Source organism: Cloeon dipterum, chromosome 3, assembly GCF_949628265.1.
Source record: "Cloeon dipterum chromosome 3, ieCloDipt1.1, whole genome shotgun sequence".
Taxonomy (NCBI): Eukaryota; Metazoa; Arthropoda; class Insecta; order Ephemeroptera; family Baetidae; genus Cloeon; species Cloeon dipterum.
The window spans coordinates 12,733,743-12,752,227 of NC_088788.1; the positions used below are offsets into that span (position 1 = coordinate 12,733,743).

The window sequence follows — 18,485 nt, forward strand, 5'->3', positions numbered from 1 at the left end:
TGGACTCGATCTTTTTTAGTACCGATGCAAGAAAGGCTCTGTTAATTACTAAATATCCACTAAGATTTGTGGATGGCAGGTGATCCATGATGTGGGCAAAAAATTTGCTAATCTGAAAATATACCAAACTGTATTACTAACAAAATTAAATGAAAATCCTTATTAAAACCGAAAACTTTGTAGCTCCCCTGCATTTCAACTTATTCGATATAACTAACGATGTTCTGCAGCTTTTACAAATCTATTTAAATTGTTTACCATTAAGAAATTTGTATTGATTATCTCGAGATTATACCATTTCATGCATTTGGCATGAGGTTACGCAGAATATAGCAATATGCATAAAATTGATGAGACTTATTGACAAGAAGGGTAGCGTGGTCCAGGCTCCATTTTTCTCAACAAGGATTAAAAATGTGTAGGCCAATAAAAGACTGATCCAGTAGCTAAAGCATATTGTATAACCTAAACCAATGGACACACTTTCACCTGTAATACCAAATTTTTTAAATTCTAATTGGAGCTTTAAATTTAATAATTACCCAATTTAATTGCCATATTGGCCAATTTAAGAATTAAATTGCATATTTTTGTGGTTTCCTTCTCGATTTCTTCCACCGATGCGCCTGCTGATCCTTTATCTAATAGCTTCTATTTGTGTAGTGATTTTATGATATCTAGCATTGTTATATGATTTAAATTGTTCAGTCTTACCTCATATTCAAAAACCGTTTTCATTGTTGCCCGCTCAATTAATTTGCAATTGCAAACCCAATAACCGAATCGCAATACCAAAGAAAAGGTTCCTAGGCCTTGGGTATAGCTTTCTACATTTGGCCACTTCTGTAGAATAATCCATAAAAATAACGGTGAAATGGATATAGCTATTCCAACTACAACGAATCCTTTGCACCACTTTCTTACTCCTAGTCTCAAAGGCGCCTTCACCGAATTAATTTTCATAAAGTTGATCTGCTTAAGAAACATTAACAACAGTATTATTTTATGCATAATTTCCTTTAAACCTCAAAGTTTTCCCATAAATTGAAGTAATTTGCTTGCAAATGGACTTGAAGGCTGATCAGTATTGTTCCAATTTGATTAAACAAGGATCCAAATAGGTAGCAGTAATCTGGTATGTTCATTTCTCCTCCAGCCGAAATTGCCTGCATTTACCACTAATTAAAATATCCATTTATAATTAAGTATCAGCTGAATAACTCTTTTCACGTTGCTTAAAATTGCCAGTATGAAGCATGTGTCTATAAATCTACCAGTAAAGAACCACACGAATTGAAGACTAAAAATTTCCACTCTGGCGATATTGTTGCTTTTCACGGAGTAGAAAATTCCACAAAAACTACTTTGAAAAATCATTATCGGGCCCATTTCCCGAGCAAAAACGTTTTGTTTGTGTTCCATCGTCACTTGCTATTCGTCCAACACTGCTATTCCACGCGCAATAAAAAAGAGTTCGATACAGTGCATAAACAGTGCGGCATTAAGATATCGACTGATAATCCATATGACAAACAAATACACTCTAAAAAGCCGCGTTGCGTGAACAGCCACAATATATCAAGTTCATGCCGCGTTTTCCATTAAGATACTTTTGTACGTTAGAAATTCGCTCCGTCCACTAAATGCTGTAAATTTTGAAACCTTAATTTGCGACAGTAAAATCATTACTGTTATATAAGCGTTGGCCAGCTGAAAAAAATATACACGTTAAGTTGGATATTGGTGTTTCACTTGTTATCTACTGTTGTAAGCAGTCCTCGATCAATTTTCATATAGCCATCAAGATTCAAAGGCGGAGATGTTTTCACGAGAAAAGAGAGCAATTTGTTTATCTGAAAATTTGCTGAATTTTTAAAATTTTCAATTAACTGACGCGGAATAGACGGTTACCATCTCAACGCATTCTTCACTCGCTTTTATTCGCTGAGTAACTTTGATTGCTTCGACAAATTCATCTTTGATCTATGAACATTAACCATGTAAAGTAGTATTATTATTACATACAACGTACGTGATGATGCAGCTTGTGACTGGTTGTGCATATTGCGATAATCGCTGCTGTTGGTGGCACAAAGGCAACCCCCAGAGCGATGGAGGCGCTGTAATTACCATCCTCAATCGTTGAGATCATGGAGTAGCCGAGAAAAATAAGCATTTGGAAGCTTGTTATAATCTGAGCTATTAGGGCTAGCGACACAGCAGAACCTTAAAAATAATTTATAAATGTAAATGTAAATTATATAATCTCAATATTTTCATCACCAGCAAAATGCATTTGTGAATTTAATTCAATCCAAATTCCGCGAAAAGATAGTGCAACCGAGTCCACATTTTTATCATGCCCAAAATATGCGTTACAATCTAGCAGCATCTATTTATTTAAAAGCTGTAGATTATAAAATTTACGAATGGCAAGCAAAGCAACCACCTTATAGTCGCTAAGCACTCTTGTTGAAAACACAGCAAAAGCTTTAAAAGAGATGTAAAAAGAAGAATACAGAAGAGATCCAAAAACTGTCCCCAACGCGAATATTACATCCATTGAGTCTGGAGCTTTGCCAAACTGTATTGCTGAATTTGCGGCACACAAAATGCCCAAAGAAATGGCATGAACTACGGATGCAATGCTTGACCGGTGCATGTTCAAATCGAGATTTGCCTGGTTTGGTGAAACTTTGAGCAGTTTGTGCTGCAAGAGAATTTTAGTATTAAAAACGCTCTATATTTGCCTCATGAAAAATTTGTTACCTCTAATTCATACCAAAGTTGAAATAATTTCAATAGGCGATTAATTTGTAAAGTTAAGAAGAAAGAGCATGATATCGGAGCAAAAGCATTGAATATGAATGCAAATGTGAACATCTTTTGTTCCTCAGCAATGCGCGGCACATTCTAAAAGAAAAAACCACAAACTGTTTATCCAATACAAAAAATACCTATTTTACCTTGTATAATATATATGCAGTGGTTGTTAACAAATATCCAATCAACAATTGTAAACAAACGCTATAAACAGACCACCAAGAAAGCAGGTTGATTTTCACTCTGTAATTTTTCTTTAAAACAGGATCTATATGTTCTTTCATTGCTGGTCCACCTAACAATGTGTACGCTAATGTGACAGGATATATTTCGCGAAAGTATGAGCTGATTGCCATCTTGATCTCCTTGGAGGTAAGAAATAAAAAATGCGTTCCTCACTTGGCGAGCAATCGCCTTATTTTGTTGTATACCTTCGTCAGACGATACAAAGTCGATTGATTTGCGATCATTTCTCGCTTGCCATATATGAGCTAATTTGTTACCATTTTGACGTGCATGTCTAACAACAACTACATAACAATATATATATTGTATATATACATTTTCTACAACGTATTTAACTCTTTAAACATGCAACACAGTGATGAACACTGTTACAAGATTGAAACATACACTGTAGAGAGATTTGCACAAAAGCATTTAAATCCCAATCTGATTATACTTCTTGCTTGCAGCATCCCAACTCTCGTGCATTATGAAAAATCCACCCACAAAGTTTAACGCAATCATGAGGGGATATATACAGTTCACGAAAGTAGGAGTTAACAGGCACCATCACTGTCCGAAAAGATTTCCTGTGCGTTATTTTACCCGAGAGATGAAATTAAATTGATCGGAACATAAAATACCTTGCGTGTGGCCATATTATAGTTCTATGTCATCGACGCATTTGGTTGCTTGCGTCAGAGCATTAAATTTGGTGGTTAACTTGTAAAGGTGAGCCATAATTTTGTTTAATGTTTATATTTTACCTGTTAAGCGATATAGAGGCAAAATTTTCTGCGTATGAAATAATTTTCCACAGTTGCGGGAAATAACTTGTTTTTATGTGGTGCAATTATCAATAAAACTACCATCTCACACTTAATTAATCGAATTTATTGGGGATAATCATTTTTATTTGAATCTTCAGCACGTGTGGTCTAGCCAGACAGATTTCATGTCAGTGGAAAAAAAGAAACAATAAAAATATAGTTCAGCGCTGCTTTGCATTTATTAAGAATGTGCAGCTAATATGAAAATTTAAACATAAATAATACGACCCTTCAGCATTAAATAACCTAAAAATTCCACGCCGCAGTAGTTGCAGTGAATTTTATACTTTTACTTTCCATGGTTGTTGAATTCGAATGCACTAAATAATGCAGAGCATAAAATCCAAATGAGAAACAAAATGACTAAACCACCACCAAATAAGTTGTATTTCGTTTATTTGAATAGAATCCTCCTAATTTCCAAGAGATCGTTGATGCCGGAAAATGTGTTGTTTCCTATCTGCAGCTGTAATAAGACAATAGTGGTGGTGATGAAGGTAGCTAGGAGCTGCGGAAAAGCATAAGTGATAAACAGTCTGCGGATGATAGTGCGGGTATTTCACTCACTGTTGTCAACAAACTCCGGTCTATCGTCATGTAACCATCTAGGTTAAGTGGCGGGGAAATTTCAATCAAGTGCAGGAGTAACTTATTGATCTGTAAACAACACCAGCAGTGCTGAAAAGCAATAGCTCTATGTTGAAACTCGTGTGTGTTACCGCCTTTATTGTCGGCTTGCTTGCTCGCAGTTTCTTGGTCACCTGGATGGCCTCGACGAAATCCGTCTTTATCTACAGCGAGAAATTTTATTGTTACTCTGATAAGTTGGTTTCCTTGTTTGACTTTTACTTTACACGAGAGTTGGTGGCTGGCCGAGCAAACGGCAAAGATAATGAAGCCGCAAGAGCTTATTCCAGTCGCCATAAAAATAAAAGCATCCCAGTGTATCGTTCCAATTCCGGAAAACAGCATGTAGCTCAGGAATAACACAATTCCAAAGTAAATAATGATGGACGTAGCCAGGGAGAGTGATGCACCCGCACCTTCCAAGTCTTCCATTTTTACTGATCGTTTTACCACAGTTTCTGTTTTAAATTACCCATTATTCGAATGGAGTTGTTCATGCCAAGCCAGATGTGTTGGAAGCTCAGAGCTACTTCGTCTAACTTTCTCGTATCTTTCCCTTGCATATTCAATCCGAGTAGTTCCTTAAACGAAGATCACGCACTTTTTTGTTTTTCTTAATTAAAACTAATATCATTTTATAAGTAAGTTAATTAGGAAGTGCAGAATTTATAATACTGGAACAACTGACTTATGGATATTTTCTCTTTTAAAGTAATAATTTTGTACTCAAATTATCACTAATAAAAAAGTAACTTATATATACTTTATATTCCTCTAGCACTCTATGGGACGCCCTCCAAGATCCTTTGCAGGAGGCATAATAAATCGCAAAAAGTATTAATCCATAAAAGGCACCGAGAGCTTGAATAATGTCCAATGAGTCAGGCATCGTGCCGCTCATCAATGGATTTAGTCCTCCCACCATAATGACAAAAATTGAAGTGAAAATCATTGCCAACGTGCACCAACGCCGTATGCCTAAATCAAATTCAGCTCCACTGATGGAAACAGCTTCCACTTTTTGCTGTAAATTCATTTAATTTCAAAATACGATGTGAATAGCATTACACTCATTTTTTACCTGAAGCTCGAACCAAAATTCAAACACAATTGACACTTTATGGTGTTGAACGATACTAAAAAACGACGTAAGCATTGGTGCGAAAATATTGAACGTAAAAGAAATGGCGGTCATTTTGTGTCCTGCTTCTAATTTTCCGAAATTCTGCAAAAAGATATATTGTGCTTCTTGAGATGCATTTTGGTTTGGTATGCTTACTTGTTGGCATTTCGCAGCCAAGTTGATAACCATGTAAGCTTGCAAGCCACCTACAACCATCGAGTACAGAGTGGGCCACGAGAAAAATTTCATGCGCAAAGAGTAAGTTTTTGTCTGTTTGTCATAATTCTGGTGATATCGTAGCCCGCCAAAGAGGTAATATAGATTAAAAATCGGCAAAAGTCCGTGGTACACGGCGTTCACAACCATATTTGCAAGTGTGAGATTCTAGAGCAAATATTATTAGCGCACAGCAACGCAACTAATCCGCGCGGGAGAGCCGACCAGTTTGCTGATGGGGATTAAGTTAGCAAACTATTAGATTGATTGCTCGTTCGCGTTGCACAAGTCGAAAATAGTAGTGTAGCTTACTGTGTGATCCATCATTCTAATGTGCCTCGTGGAATAAATCATGGGGCGGGCTGAGGACACCACGACGGGTGTAGTAATAGAGCCTCGTGATTATTGGAGATGGATAACTGATAAGACAGCCTTGTCGCGTCAAATTGAGTGAGTGAATTATGCATGCAATGCGGCCGCTAGACGTTATATTAAGAGATTGAAATGCAGAAACAAAATATTCCGCAAGTCCATTTGTTTTTATTGCTTTGTGTTTATTTTTCACTCACTTGACAAAAATTTGTAATTTAAAAATTGGGATCAATTTATTTTCTGCTTGATAAATAAATTTATGATTTGTAAATTACAAAAAAAAAAATAACTGTAATTTTCATATTTAAAATTACGAAAAGGGGGAATTCTGTAAAAAAATGCTTTTAAATAAAGCATTGAACGTCCAATACATAAACTTCGCTGAGCTTCTTCCTTCGTCAGCATGAAACATCACTGGAGTCTAGAGTAACTCTAGGGTAAAATTAATTTGTGTTCAAACAGATTGCAACTTGTGACACAGCTCAATTTATTTCCAATAAAAGTAATGATGGATGATTGTATCAATCCAACAGTCATAAATGAGTAATCAATTGTAGATATTGCACACGGCTGTTGGCTCGGCATCAAATTTCTAGAAACGTCGCGGCGACGAGTGTTACAGCGGAACCCTACTCGAAAACAAAGAGTAAAAAACAGACTGATCCACGTGCTTTTTGTCATCAGCACTCGGTCTTGCCCTCGTCAGAAGCTTTCTCATCCACTTTCTCTGGTTTTGTTTTATTAAAACTGGCGCACGCGACACGTCGCAGCAGCAGTAGGAATTTTTCATTATCCGCCGCTGGCGCACTCCTTGAAGAAAAAGACGTCCGAGCGTGGATTTCACAAGAACGAAGGACAAACTGGGGCGTGAGAGGGAAGAAAGGCAGAAAAAAGCAACCGAATGCACCGTGAAGGGATGAGTCAGTTTTTGCGTTTGGCAATCTGCTGTTTAGGACAATCGAAAGGTCGTTCGCTGTTTGACCTAGAGGTAGACTTTAAGAGGAGATACGCGGACAATAAAAGTTAAAATTCTGTGTTGCTTTCAAAAAATTTTACTGACGTTGTGAAATAATTATAACTCTGTCATTTGTTTCAATATCAATAATTTTCAGTGAATTAAATTAAAGAGGTTCAGATACGATTTGATTAAGTAAAAAATATTAGATTTTTTTCGTTTAAAAGGTTAAAAATTGATTAAATTTGATTTTAGTGTTTAGGAACCTCACAAAACGAATAAAATAGTTTCCAAAACTCTGCGAGAATTAAACTGTTTAGACTGCAAATGAATTTGTCCATCCTGCGCCTCTCAATGCAAGGTGTGAATTGTCAAGCCTGTCCGTTGGACGGAGCAAGCAGCTAACAAGTTCTATCAAGGGGCGCGAGAGACTCATTTTTGCGCTCAGAAATCGCTCTGTTTGTGTGCCAGAAATTCTTCGCCGTGGCCGCTGCACGGCGGGGAGAAAAGCTGCAGAATCGCTAATGTTTGAGACGGGATCTCTCCGCCGGCCGTCTGTCGGTGGGCCAGGGGAATTTTTGTTCAAGTGGCGGTGCGAGGGACAGGCGGAGTTTGCTCAAGTCTTCTTGTACTTTGGTGGCCGACGGAGCTAGGTGTCGGCATCGGCCTCTTAAAATTAGAAAGTGATGGTGCGCTCATTAATTAGGGAAATGTGACAACAAGTGCGTTAACTCTCGGGCCAGTGTGTGAAGTGCACGCATGAAAACTTTGACGTTCTTACTTTCTCTGAATTTCGTGTGACGGCCGTTGAGTAGGTAGCAAAACCAAACGAACCACCAGCCTTTGAGTTTCCATCTTTTTGCCTGTGCGCGCAGAGAGAAAGCTCGTTGGCAGCCATTCAAAATTTGTAATTTAAATCAGTTCTTAATTTATCTCGCAGGCTCAAATATTCGATGAGACGTGCCCCGTCTCTCGCCGCCTTCCCCGCTCGCAATCTGGAAGTCGAGATTTGCACAATGATTAATTAGTGTCCAATTATAATTTTCACACAAAAAGGCCTTTCTCTCAAGCTCGGCACACAAGAGGAGAACTCTTGGCAGGTTTCCCTTGCCTCATCAACTATAATTTTCTCAAAACTGTATTTTTCGTCTAAATAATGGCCATGCTTTTTCATTTTAATTCTCTGGCCTCTTCTCAAATTAAGACGCAAAATTCGTGGGGCAGTTAAATATTTAGAGAAATGCCAATTAAGTAAAAAGCAAAAATTCCGCAGCATCTATACTGAAAAAAGCATTCAGTTTATTTGCCTTGGTTAAAACGCACGAGTTTTCCTCTTTAAATGGCGATTCTTCAATTTGAGTGCGGAGCTCTTATTCCCTTGTTTGATCAAGAGCGTTTGAGCGTCATGGAGCTTTTTATCGCACGAAAAATTTTAATTACTTCGAGTTGAAAAGACTTTCCTTAAAGTATAATTAATCTCGGCAGTGAGCACGGAGGAAAATCGTCGGAAAACAGCCAGATACTTTCCCGCTGACGAATAATACCATCAAAGTGCACCACTCTGGAAAAATATACAGTCATCGTCTCCATTCTTTCTCTCTTCTTTCTTCTCCTTGCTCGCTCGCCTGCCTTAATTGTTAATGAGCGGACGCAGCCCTCTGCTTTCCAGGCGCAATTAATTCCTCCAACTAAAGCCTCTCTCTCTCTCTTCTCTCATTTTGCAGATTTGTGATGAGAGGCACGGATAACACGTGACAACGCGAGGGGGCTCGGTTACCCCCCTCAACACTCCCTCCCCCTGAAAGACATTTAGTGCCACCCACCCCCTAGGAGGCATCTTTCTTTTTTCTGCTTGTTGAAGGTGAGTGGAACAAATTAAAAAACGTCCTTGTAAAAGTACTACATATTTAATCAGCACGGAGAAATATTAATAAATCTTATGCAGCATGCCAGTCGGCGATGCGCAGCGTGTTGCATAATTATAAAAATTCAGGCTGTGCGCAGCTTTTGCTCGTAAATATTCATTACAGAACACTTGGCTTTTTAATCTTAACATTCTTTCTGCATATTTATCAAGCTGGAAGGGATGAAGCAGATTTAGCACTGCAGATACTTTTTATCTCAGTGCTAACACCCAAGTCGGCCATGTTAGATCAAAGTTGGCGTTTAGCGTAAAAATTTTCCTTGGCAGCAGAGACACAGTCTGGCAAAGCAACAATTAAATCGCAGACGCGGCAGCACGTGTGCAGCGGACGAGCGTATTCACCAAAAAGTTAATCGAGTTTAAATTTCTGTGAAGCGTCTGCAGGTCTCTTTGCTGAAATGAAATTTCCTAGTTGGTCCTTTATAATTTCATTTTCCACCAAAGTGGAAGAGTATGTCAGCGTACTGTGAACATGGCTTATTAAAAATTACTTTTCAAAATATAATATAATGGAAGTAATAAAAGAGAGACCACATTCTTCTGCATGTGGAGATTCATTGCTTCAGCTACAATTTAATTCGCTGAACATGCACCAAGGGAGTTATTTTTGGATCACAGAGAAACGATTTATTAGATTTATTAAGATCAAGAAAAATAATGCCGTATTGATTAAAGAAGAGAGCGCAGATAAACAGTGCGTACTAAGGTGAATGCATGACTAATAGTCAAGCAAACGCCAGTCATTGATTTGGAAACCAAGCTTGAGCAATCATCTTGGAATGGGCACAAAACTTACAAATCAGCTGAGGTTAGAAACTCTCTTAATGAAATTTAATTACGACTTTACGTTCAAGGTTCTGTTTTATCAGGGTCACATATAGTTCGCGAAAGTTCTTGTCTGGAGGATCGCTTGCCCATTACACAAGCTCTCGTGGCATTTGTGATGACGGTGGAAATCATTGCTCTCTTGAATTCACTGCAAAAATATTTTACGGTCATAAATACATCAATTGGCAACTCTGGACACTCGTCATTTTCATCACATCCTCCCAAACTACTGAACATAAAATTTAAAAATTATATAACTTTTCTTTTTTGACAAGAAATCAAGAATGAATTAGGAAAATTGTTGCATGTGATTGGGGTATTGGGATGCGTCACTGTGACTTGTGGAGTTGTCCCGATTCGTCTCGTGCGTACCCGAAATGCGCGTCGCCGGCCGCGACTAGGAAGGGTTAACTGTTGCAACGGCTGAATGCGAACGCCAGAAATAGCAGCAAGATCATCGTCATCTCTGCTCTCTGCCGCTGATGCCGGCCGCATGAACACACGAGTCACACTCTTCGGGGTGTACCATTAGGCCGGCGTACGTGTGTTGTGCGCTCCAAGTCGCCCGCCGTGTGCACTGCGCGCCGCCCTTATTGAAAACAACGACCCCGCGACGCAAATACTGCCAAGACGCTGCTGTGCTCGCGACGCGGTTATTGAGGAACAATGCACTATCATCAGTGGCCCCTCGGCAGCCGTAGCTTATTTACGAGTGAAACAGCCCGCCTGGTGTGATTCCAGCAGCAGCATTTAACCAGGATTTATTCAAATCAGTCTGCTGGCGTGTTGTGCGAGACAGGAAATTCACGGCTGGGAGTATCGCTTTGCTCTCCGAACGAACCCTTTCGAGATAAACAGGCTGTCCTGGGTGGTGCCCATGTCACGGTGCTGAAGCCTGCAGCGCACAAACGACGCACACTCAACATTACAAGTAAGTCGATTTTCGTCGCCTTGCCACCCCGCCTGCCTCGCAGTTCCGTTTGCAGATAAAATAATGCGAATGGAAATGGTCTCCAGACAAGGAGAGAAAATGCGTGCTGACGAGAGAGCAAGGTTCAAACACAAACTTTCAGATAAAAATATGCGGCACATTTTTCATTTTTTGGCAGGCTTTCAACAGTAATTTCAAAATAAAAACTAAAAAAATGGAAAAAATCTTAACTGGGTCGGAGATTCCCGGACCCAGGGGAATCACTGTGGTTTTAAATCAAGTATTTCGTTATAAAAAGCATACAAAAAATATTTATTTAAAAAAAAATTGACTACTTTTCTAAAATAAAAAGGCTAAATTTATGTGCCTTCTTCCGTTCAATTTGGTTTGCCGCTGCAAACAGAAAGCCTGCTATGGACATTTTCGGTTCGTTTGCCTTTTACTCTTTTTATATCGTAAATTTAGTTATCTCAACCATCTAGCAATAATTTATCAGCGAAAAATCTACTGAATCACGTTCCACCATTGTGAGAGTAAACTCAGCATAATGACATCAAGGGCTTTCCACGTGAAAAAGTTAGATTCTCCTTGGCCGTGTGTGGGCGTTGATGATTTATAAAATATTCCGTCCGCGATTCAGGGAGGGAAATGATTCAGAATCATCCTCCACAGTGATGATGTGGAGGATAATTTTATTGGCACACGCTCGGTGTGTGCGCCGTGCATGCGACTGTTCTAAATGCAGCATTTTCCAACGCGCGCGCCGCTAAATTTAGATGCGAGAGTCGGTCGACGCGTCGACTCTCGGCTTCCTTTTCAGCTTTTTCAGCTGCTGTCCGAGACCGAAAAGCAGTATTCTCTGTTTGTTTGCGTCACGGCCGATGAATTAAAAGGATTGGCTGTTATTTACATGTTTTTTGCATCAGCCGAGAGTGACGTTGAGCACCGATCCGTCTTCCTGGCGCAAAAAGAATAGCTCGCCGTGCGCTAATTGTAAACCTGGAAATCGTGCTACTTTTCCACTAGGAATGTTTCTTACTTTCTTCAGACTGGAATTTCAAATAAAATAGGAGCCGTCAACGGTCATCGCTGGTGCGAAAAGTTTGCGTATAATTAATTCTGCTTGCTATCTGAAGTAGCTGGATTCTGTTTGCAGCGCGTTTGTTTGTGAATTAATCTTTAATTGGGTAAATACACGGCGGCAGCCACAGCAACCGAGAAAGACGGAGCGCTTCTCTTTGTTTGTATTTTCTGTGATTCCCTTTTGCTTAAGGGTTTCAGCTACAACTTAATTAGTCTAATAAACATAGAGTTCACTCTTGCGTGTGTTCTCCAGAGCGTGAATTAGGTTTCGCTCTTAATGAAGTATTTCATGGAACCTTATTTGCGAAATCGTTTACCAAATTACATTTCTTTTGAAATAATTTGTGAAGCGTTGTATTACTCATACATTATAACCTCCAAACATTCCAACTAAGGAAATACGCAGTGATTTAACTGTGTACCGCTGTGTACAAGAAAATGGAATGCGAATGTACGCTCTTTGATATAGTATATCACATCAAACCACGCCGGAAATGCGATATGCTGAGCCCTGGTGTGCGACATGGAGAAGAGACCCGTTGAAATTTGGCCTTTGATGAAACAAATTTTTGTGCCGGCGAGTGTCCGGCTAAGGTCCCAAGGCGAGATGAGCAGACACTTCCCCCGGAGAAATAACGCAGCTCAGTGGAAAAATTAATTTTCCGCTAGCCGTGCAGGCCGCAAAACCATTTTGTCCTCGCTATTCGCAATAATAAACACGTCAGGTGACGTCCTTGATTGAATTACTCGAGAGGATTACTCTGGTATGCAGAAACGAGAACCAAATGCAGTGAGGCTTGAAACGGGTCACTATAAACCGCGAATCAAACGCCGCTCGGGAAATTTAAAGCTGCACAATCACACACACACATGCGCCGTCATGAAAAGGCTATAGCACGGATTAGCTAATGGAAAAGTTGGCATTGTTGTTCTTCTTCTGCCCTTTTCTGCTGCATGTGCACGCGCGGGACGGTGTGGCACAATGGAAAAACGCGGTGGTTTGCATAAACGCCGGTCGGAATTAATGGAGCACGACGGCTTTTTACTGCGCCTTTTCTTTCCGCTAATTAAAAGCAGCAAAGCTGCCGCCAATGAAAGACATTTAGTTGCATTGTAATCGCAACCTTGGGCTGTTTACATGCATCGCCAATCCAATTGCGCGCAGCTTGCTGCGCATAAATGAGCCATCGCATCAAATCATGAAAGTCAAAGAAGGAGAGAATCACTTTGATCAACTTGCCTTTTGCGGTTGAACGTGATCCAAAATCAAATTGCTCGAAACCGAGGCCAGTGCAGTTTCCGCGGGGCTGGCTTTGTCAAACACGGCACGGCTCAAATTTGCGTAATAAAATTAATTCTATGCCATTGAGTGGAAATTGATTTCTACTTCTGCCTGGTTGACGTTTGTAAAGACAATTTTCTCACGGATTTAAAAGGAGGTATGGAAATTCGAGTCAAAGTGAAGATGGCAAAAAACTAAAATAACTATTCCCTACTCGTTTGATTTTTTTACCGGCGTAACTGTTTTGACAAGCTGCACGACTCGCGCTTGTTGAAGCAAAGTTTGAGCAAGGCAACACAGGCGGAATAAAAAGCCCGACGGACGGACGACCCACTTACCTGGTTTCAGTATTTATGGCCCGACGAAACAAACTCGGAGCAGAGCAAGTTCTCATGGTCGAGCTAGCAGGCGAGAGACACGCGTCCGAAAGCTTTACGATGTGCAATGCAAAAACTGATTTAGCCTCACCAGCACAAACAAAATTAATCATCACCCTATTAAAAATAGCTTAATAATATAATGTATTATCCGCCGGAAAGAATCTAGTGATCCTTTTTAAGAATTTATATTTTCTTTCACTTTGAGCATGCATTAGCGAATTTCATTAAATCGCAACTTGCTCATGCAAAACGAAGGAAGCAGTGCAAATTGAAAATCTCGCCCAGTGCTGAGAGAGGAGCTGAGTGGCGGCAGACTGGCGAAATGAGAGAGAGATCAAACGCCGGCACTTCTAGTCGGTACCTGCTGACATCGGTACGAAGCAAATTAATGCTGAAAGGCTTTTAATTGCATGCTGCGCTGCTTGGCTGCTGCTGAATACGTTAATATTTCTCACAGGCCAGTCAAACTCTTGACGAGACGAGATCACCGGTGGAAATGTAGGCCGTGCTAAACATAGTTGATCGTGGATCTCTCTCACAAGGAAAACGGATGGGCAGGTCGTAAATACACGCCGCATAAACAGTGAGGCCTGTATCACACGGACCGCAATTTCGCTTTATCTGCTCCAAACAAGGCTGCTGAGGCGAGAATGCATGTGACGAGGGTGTCGATCGCTCACACGAGATTAACATCCATGATATTAGACTGATTACTAAAAGTCGGGATTTTTAGCCTCGCTGATAATTACAATTTATGGTGGCATCCCCCTATATGGCCGGCCATCATATCTTCATTGGAAATGGGACAGTGAAATTAGAAAACTATCTGACTAACAAACTATAAAAAGATTATTAAATTAGAAAAATACAGGGTTTCATTTCTCATTGTAATGTGAATTCATGCAAAAATAATTTAATTAATATGCCTAAGCTCAACACAACCAACTTGTTCGACGTGTAAAATGAAATAGCCACCATAGAATGCATAAACTCCACGCGTTATGGCTGCTCCTGCTCGTATTTTACGATTTGCAAAGGCACAACACAGCCGTTGGAATGTTCGTTCTGCATTCAAACGCGATAATCCCTATTCAATATAACAAATTTTTTCACAGAATAGCTTTTCCTGAATTATTTTGGGTCGAATGCTTCGTATGTTCATATGAAAGTTTGAATGAAGCTGTCAGTTTAGAGCCATTCTTGTCGCTTTTAGTATGGTTGAGTTGATAGTATAGGTCGCTGGAAATACAAATTGGAGTGAAATACGCGTTTACGATCAAATGGGTTTTTATATTCAATTCAATAAAGCTGTAAAAAGTACAACGGTAGAAATGTTTGGATATTATAGCTCTTCATCGTGCTCCAAAAAAAATTGTGAAAGAACAACAAAATTTTATTTGTTACCTAAGTAAATTAAAAAAAAAGTGGAACAGTAATTATCGTGGTAGCGATCTGCGGCGCGGAAAATTGCCTGCACCCGCGACACTGCGGTGCAACTCAATTAGCCGCGGAAATGACGCCTCGGGCAGGAGCTCCCTTCATAGTTTGTCGTCGGCAGATGAAATGGATCCGCGACTGTGTATAAAGGGTTGGAGGCAGCAGAGCCGGTGAGCAGCTTAAAGAGAGTAAGCCGCAAACATCACTGGAAAAGTTTGGCAAAAGAGGCCACCTAGTTAGAATCGCGCGCGCGGCGAAAGTTTGCCGGTTATTTGCACGGATTAGGCGAGGGCGGACAAGCGCGCGCGCGTGCACCATCTCCGTGTTTAAGTTGCAAGGGGTTTTGATGTGACGTTGTCTCAATAGAAACATATGTAAAGGGGAAAAAGCGGAAAATAGGGAACAACCAAAAATTAAATATTGTGTGCATTATTTTTCGAGATTTAACAATGTGAATATTCTTTTGCGAGTTAGTTCTTGAACTTATTTTAATTTCGTGATTGATATAAATATTTTCTCTTGCAAAAAGAATACTTTCCTCGTAAATCCCACTATTAAATTTAAAACAAGTTGCATTTGCATTCCAATATAGGTTAAAAAAATAATTTTTTTAAGGCAAACCCAAGAAGAAGAGAATATTTCTATTCTAATATCTATTTTGTTTCTTCAAGATTTATTATTTTATTATATCTTTTTTCATAAACGTTTTCTTATTTGGATATAGTTAGAAATTTTTGTTTGTCTCTTTCTTTATTATATCTTAAGAACATTGATTTCACAATCAATTTGAAAAAAACTGCTCTAAAACATACACTTTCCAGTTTTTATAAACGTTTTACCACTTATGAAAAAAAATGTGTAAAATTAGTGGACAAAGTTAATCAATGGTGGAAATTGCAGAATACCAGATTTTTATTAATTCTATATTGGTTTGTGAATTGAGCATATCCTTGAGCATTAACAAACACTCCTCTACACAAAAGACCCACAAAAAATTGAAGTTCTCAAAACCCTCAGCGAAAGCTATCGATAAACCATCGAGTGCAGCCATAAGCTACGCTGAAGCGTTGTAAAAACCGTTCCCCAAGTCATTCGCTTTACTCCAGGAGGAAGGGGGGTCACGGGTGCTTCAAGGAGGAATGATTGGCAAAATCAAGCTGAAAAGCCATGACTGGCTCTCACACCCTGCACAGCTGAATAATTAATCTTTTAATCAACTGCTTTCGAAAGGCCGTGCGATTTATTAATTAAATCGGTGCTTTTGATTGATGAGTACCGAATTTAAATAGCAGCCGGTGACACGCGCCATTAAATTAAATTTGCACACTTTTACTCGCTTTCCATGCTGGACGGCGAGTACCCATTCCATTAAAAGTGTCATTTATCATGGTTGTTGCTTCTGGAAAAGCGAGCGAGCGCGAGCGGAATAATTAGCCAGTTTGGATTTTCGCGCGAGCTCGAGAGACCCGCGAAAAGCCGCAGAGGAAAATTTCTTTTCTCCGAGCTGACACTTCTGCTTTTGAATAGGTGATTTATGAATTGTGCACTGATATTCAAGACGAAAATCCCACACACGGGAAGCGACGCCCTAGAATATGCTAAAAATGTTCTCTGACAAAATTTCTTAGATATGCTGGAGGAACAAAAAATAATTATCGACTTATCGGTAAAGGAAAATTTTATTCGTTCTCTAAAATATCATTCTAGACGCTCAAAAATTCCGTTTCTTTGAGTTGAAAGATTTATTTGGTTTTAGAAATAATTTTGTCATGCTCGGACGCACAACAAATCCATCAATCACAATTCTTGAATACTGGTCAGTCTGCTTATGCTGCTGATATGCAAAATTCCAGTTTACTATGGTCCTTAGTTTTCCTAAAAAAACAATTATTTCCAAAAGCGACTATTAAAATGAACATTCAAATCACCTGTCCCATCCCTGACAGCAGACATTACGTTTGTAAAAGAACTCCCAAGTATTTTAATTTCATACAAAGTGCATTCATCTGCAGGAAATTCATTTAAAAAAGCAGAAGCGCAGAGAAGATTAAAAACCCCAAAGCGTTTTTTCGCACCAATTTCCTCCCTCTTTACTTCCCAAACTGCCGCTCTTTTGTAGGCTAAAATTTTTGGCCCATCTGGAAAAACGGTTTGGCTGCAGGGAGAATAATGAAATGCCGGCCGACGTTCACAATTAATATGCGAGAGCGGGATTCCATACATGTGCAGCAGCACAGAGGAATTCCTACTCCAGAGTGTATTATTATTCGCCGTTAGCAAGCGAGAGAGCAGAGAGACCTTTGAGTGTATGGCTCGAAACACAAAAACAAACCATTTTCATACTTGCGCAGCGGAATAATTAAACGCGCAGGCCGATGATGCATACAGCTTTAATTGCTCCAACGGCCATTTATTAATTGGCTTATCAACAGCAGCAGCAGGATAAAATGAGTTTTCCAAGGTGAAATATATAACGCTCCGAACGCTCGTGTCTGCAATTTGCTGCGAATTAATGCCAACGCACAAAAACAGATTGGTTCTGTTTGTCATTGTTTTTCGCCTGTTTTTGTGCTTGAATGTGTTTGCTGCTGGCCCATTTTTTTGGAAGGTTGTTTGGTGGCATGGGTGGCAAGGCAATTAGGAGCTTGACGTGTTTGTCCGCTGTTTTCGCTGCAATGATTGCTACTGTAAGCTCGATTCAGTGCTCATCAAAGGCACACATTCGTAGCTTGCAAACATGTTTTTTTTTAAATAAAATTTACTTATCCTAGTACTATAAATAGTGAAAAATTATAAAAACTAATTTTGTATTTCGTGCTGACAAAAACTGCCGAACGAATAATCAAATTTAATTTTATAAATGAATAAATGTTTGACTTCATACAAAAAACACAGTCTCATTTTTCATTTTTGCATGGACAGATGAGTGAAATATTTTACTTTTTGGCATTAATGCGACGTTCAAATTATCAACCTGCCTTTCAAAATCATGTTTTGTGGAAACAACACATTATTTCGGTGATTGGGTAATTTTCCGAAATAAAAGTGCCAATCAACTCCCGTCAGATAAAAGCTCTGTGGTCGTAATTTATGCACAGCCTCACCGACGGCAGCAACGCAGTGGATTTTTTGAATGGTGCGCCGGTGGATTGACGTCAAAATATATACACACACCGGCAAAAACGCAAATAAACACGGCAGACATAGGCAGAGAGCAAGTGCGGCAAAAGATGGGAGGCCGCGTTTATCCAGGCCGCGAAGCGCGTTTGCCAAAAAGCTGGCACGCATTTGGCGCTGCCCGTTATTAATTCGGACGGTAATTCTCGGACGAGTCGGCTTTTCGGCCAGGTGTGCTCGCTCATTCATTCTGCCGGCGTCTCTCATCCCTCGAAACCGCGCTCCTCATGCCCGCAAAATGTAGGTGGTCCGTCGTATTATTTATTTTACTT

At 39.7% G+C, this 18,485-nt stretch overlaps 1 protein-coding gene across 5 annotated transcripts in view; it reads left to right on the top strand.

Annotated features, from left to right (window-relative positions):
• Positions 1 to 7,737: 7,737 nt before the first annotated feature.
• The window catches only part of tn (thin), a 29,567-nt gene continuing 18,819 nt past the window's right edge, over positions 7,738 to 18,485 (top strand). Inside the window, exons 1-2 of one of the 5 annotated variants that reach the window (XM_065485511.1) lie at positions 7,738 to 7,986; positions 8,896 to 9,032. The gene's annotated coding sequence lies outside the window, so the exon portion shown is untranslated. Of the gene's footprint in view, positions 7,987 to 8,895; positions 9,033 to 10,520; positions 10,855 to 18,485 lie in introns of those variants that run through there. The other 4 variants (XM_065485506.1, XM_065485508.1, XM_065485510.1 and 1 more) reach the window with 4 other exon arrangements.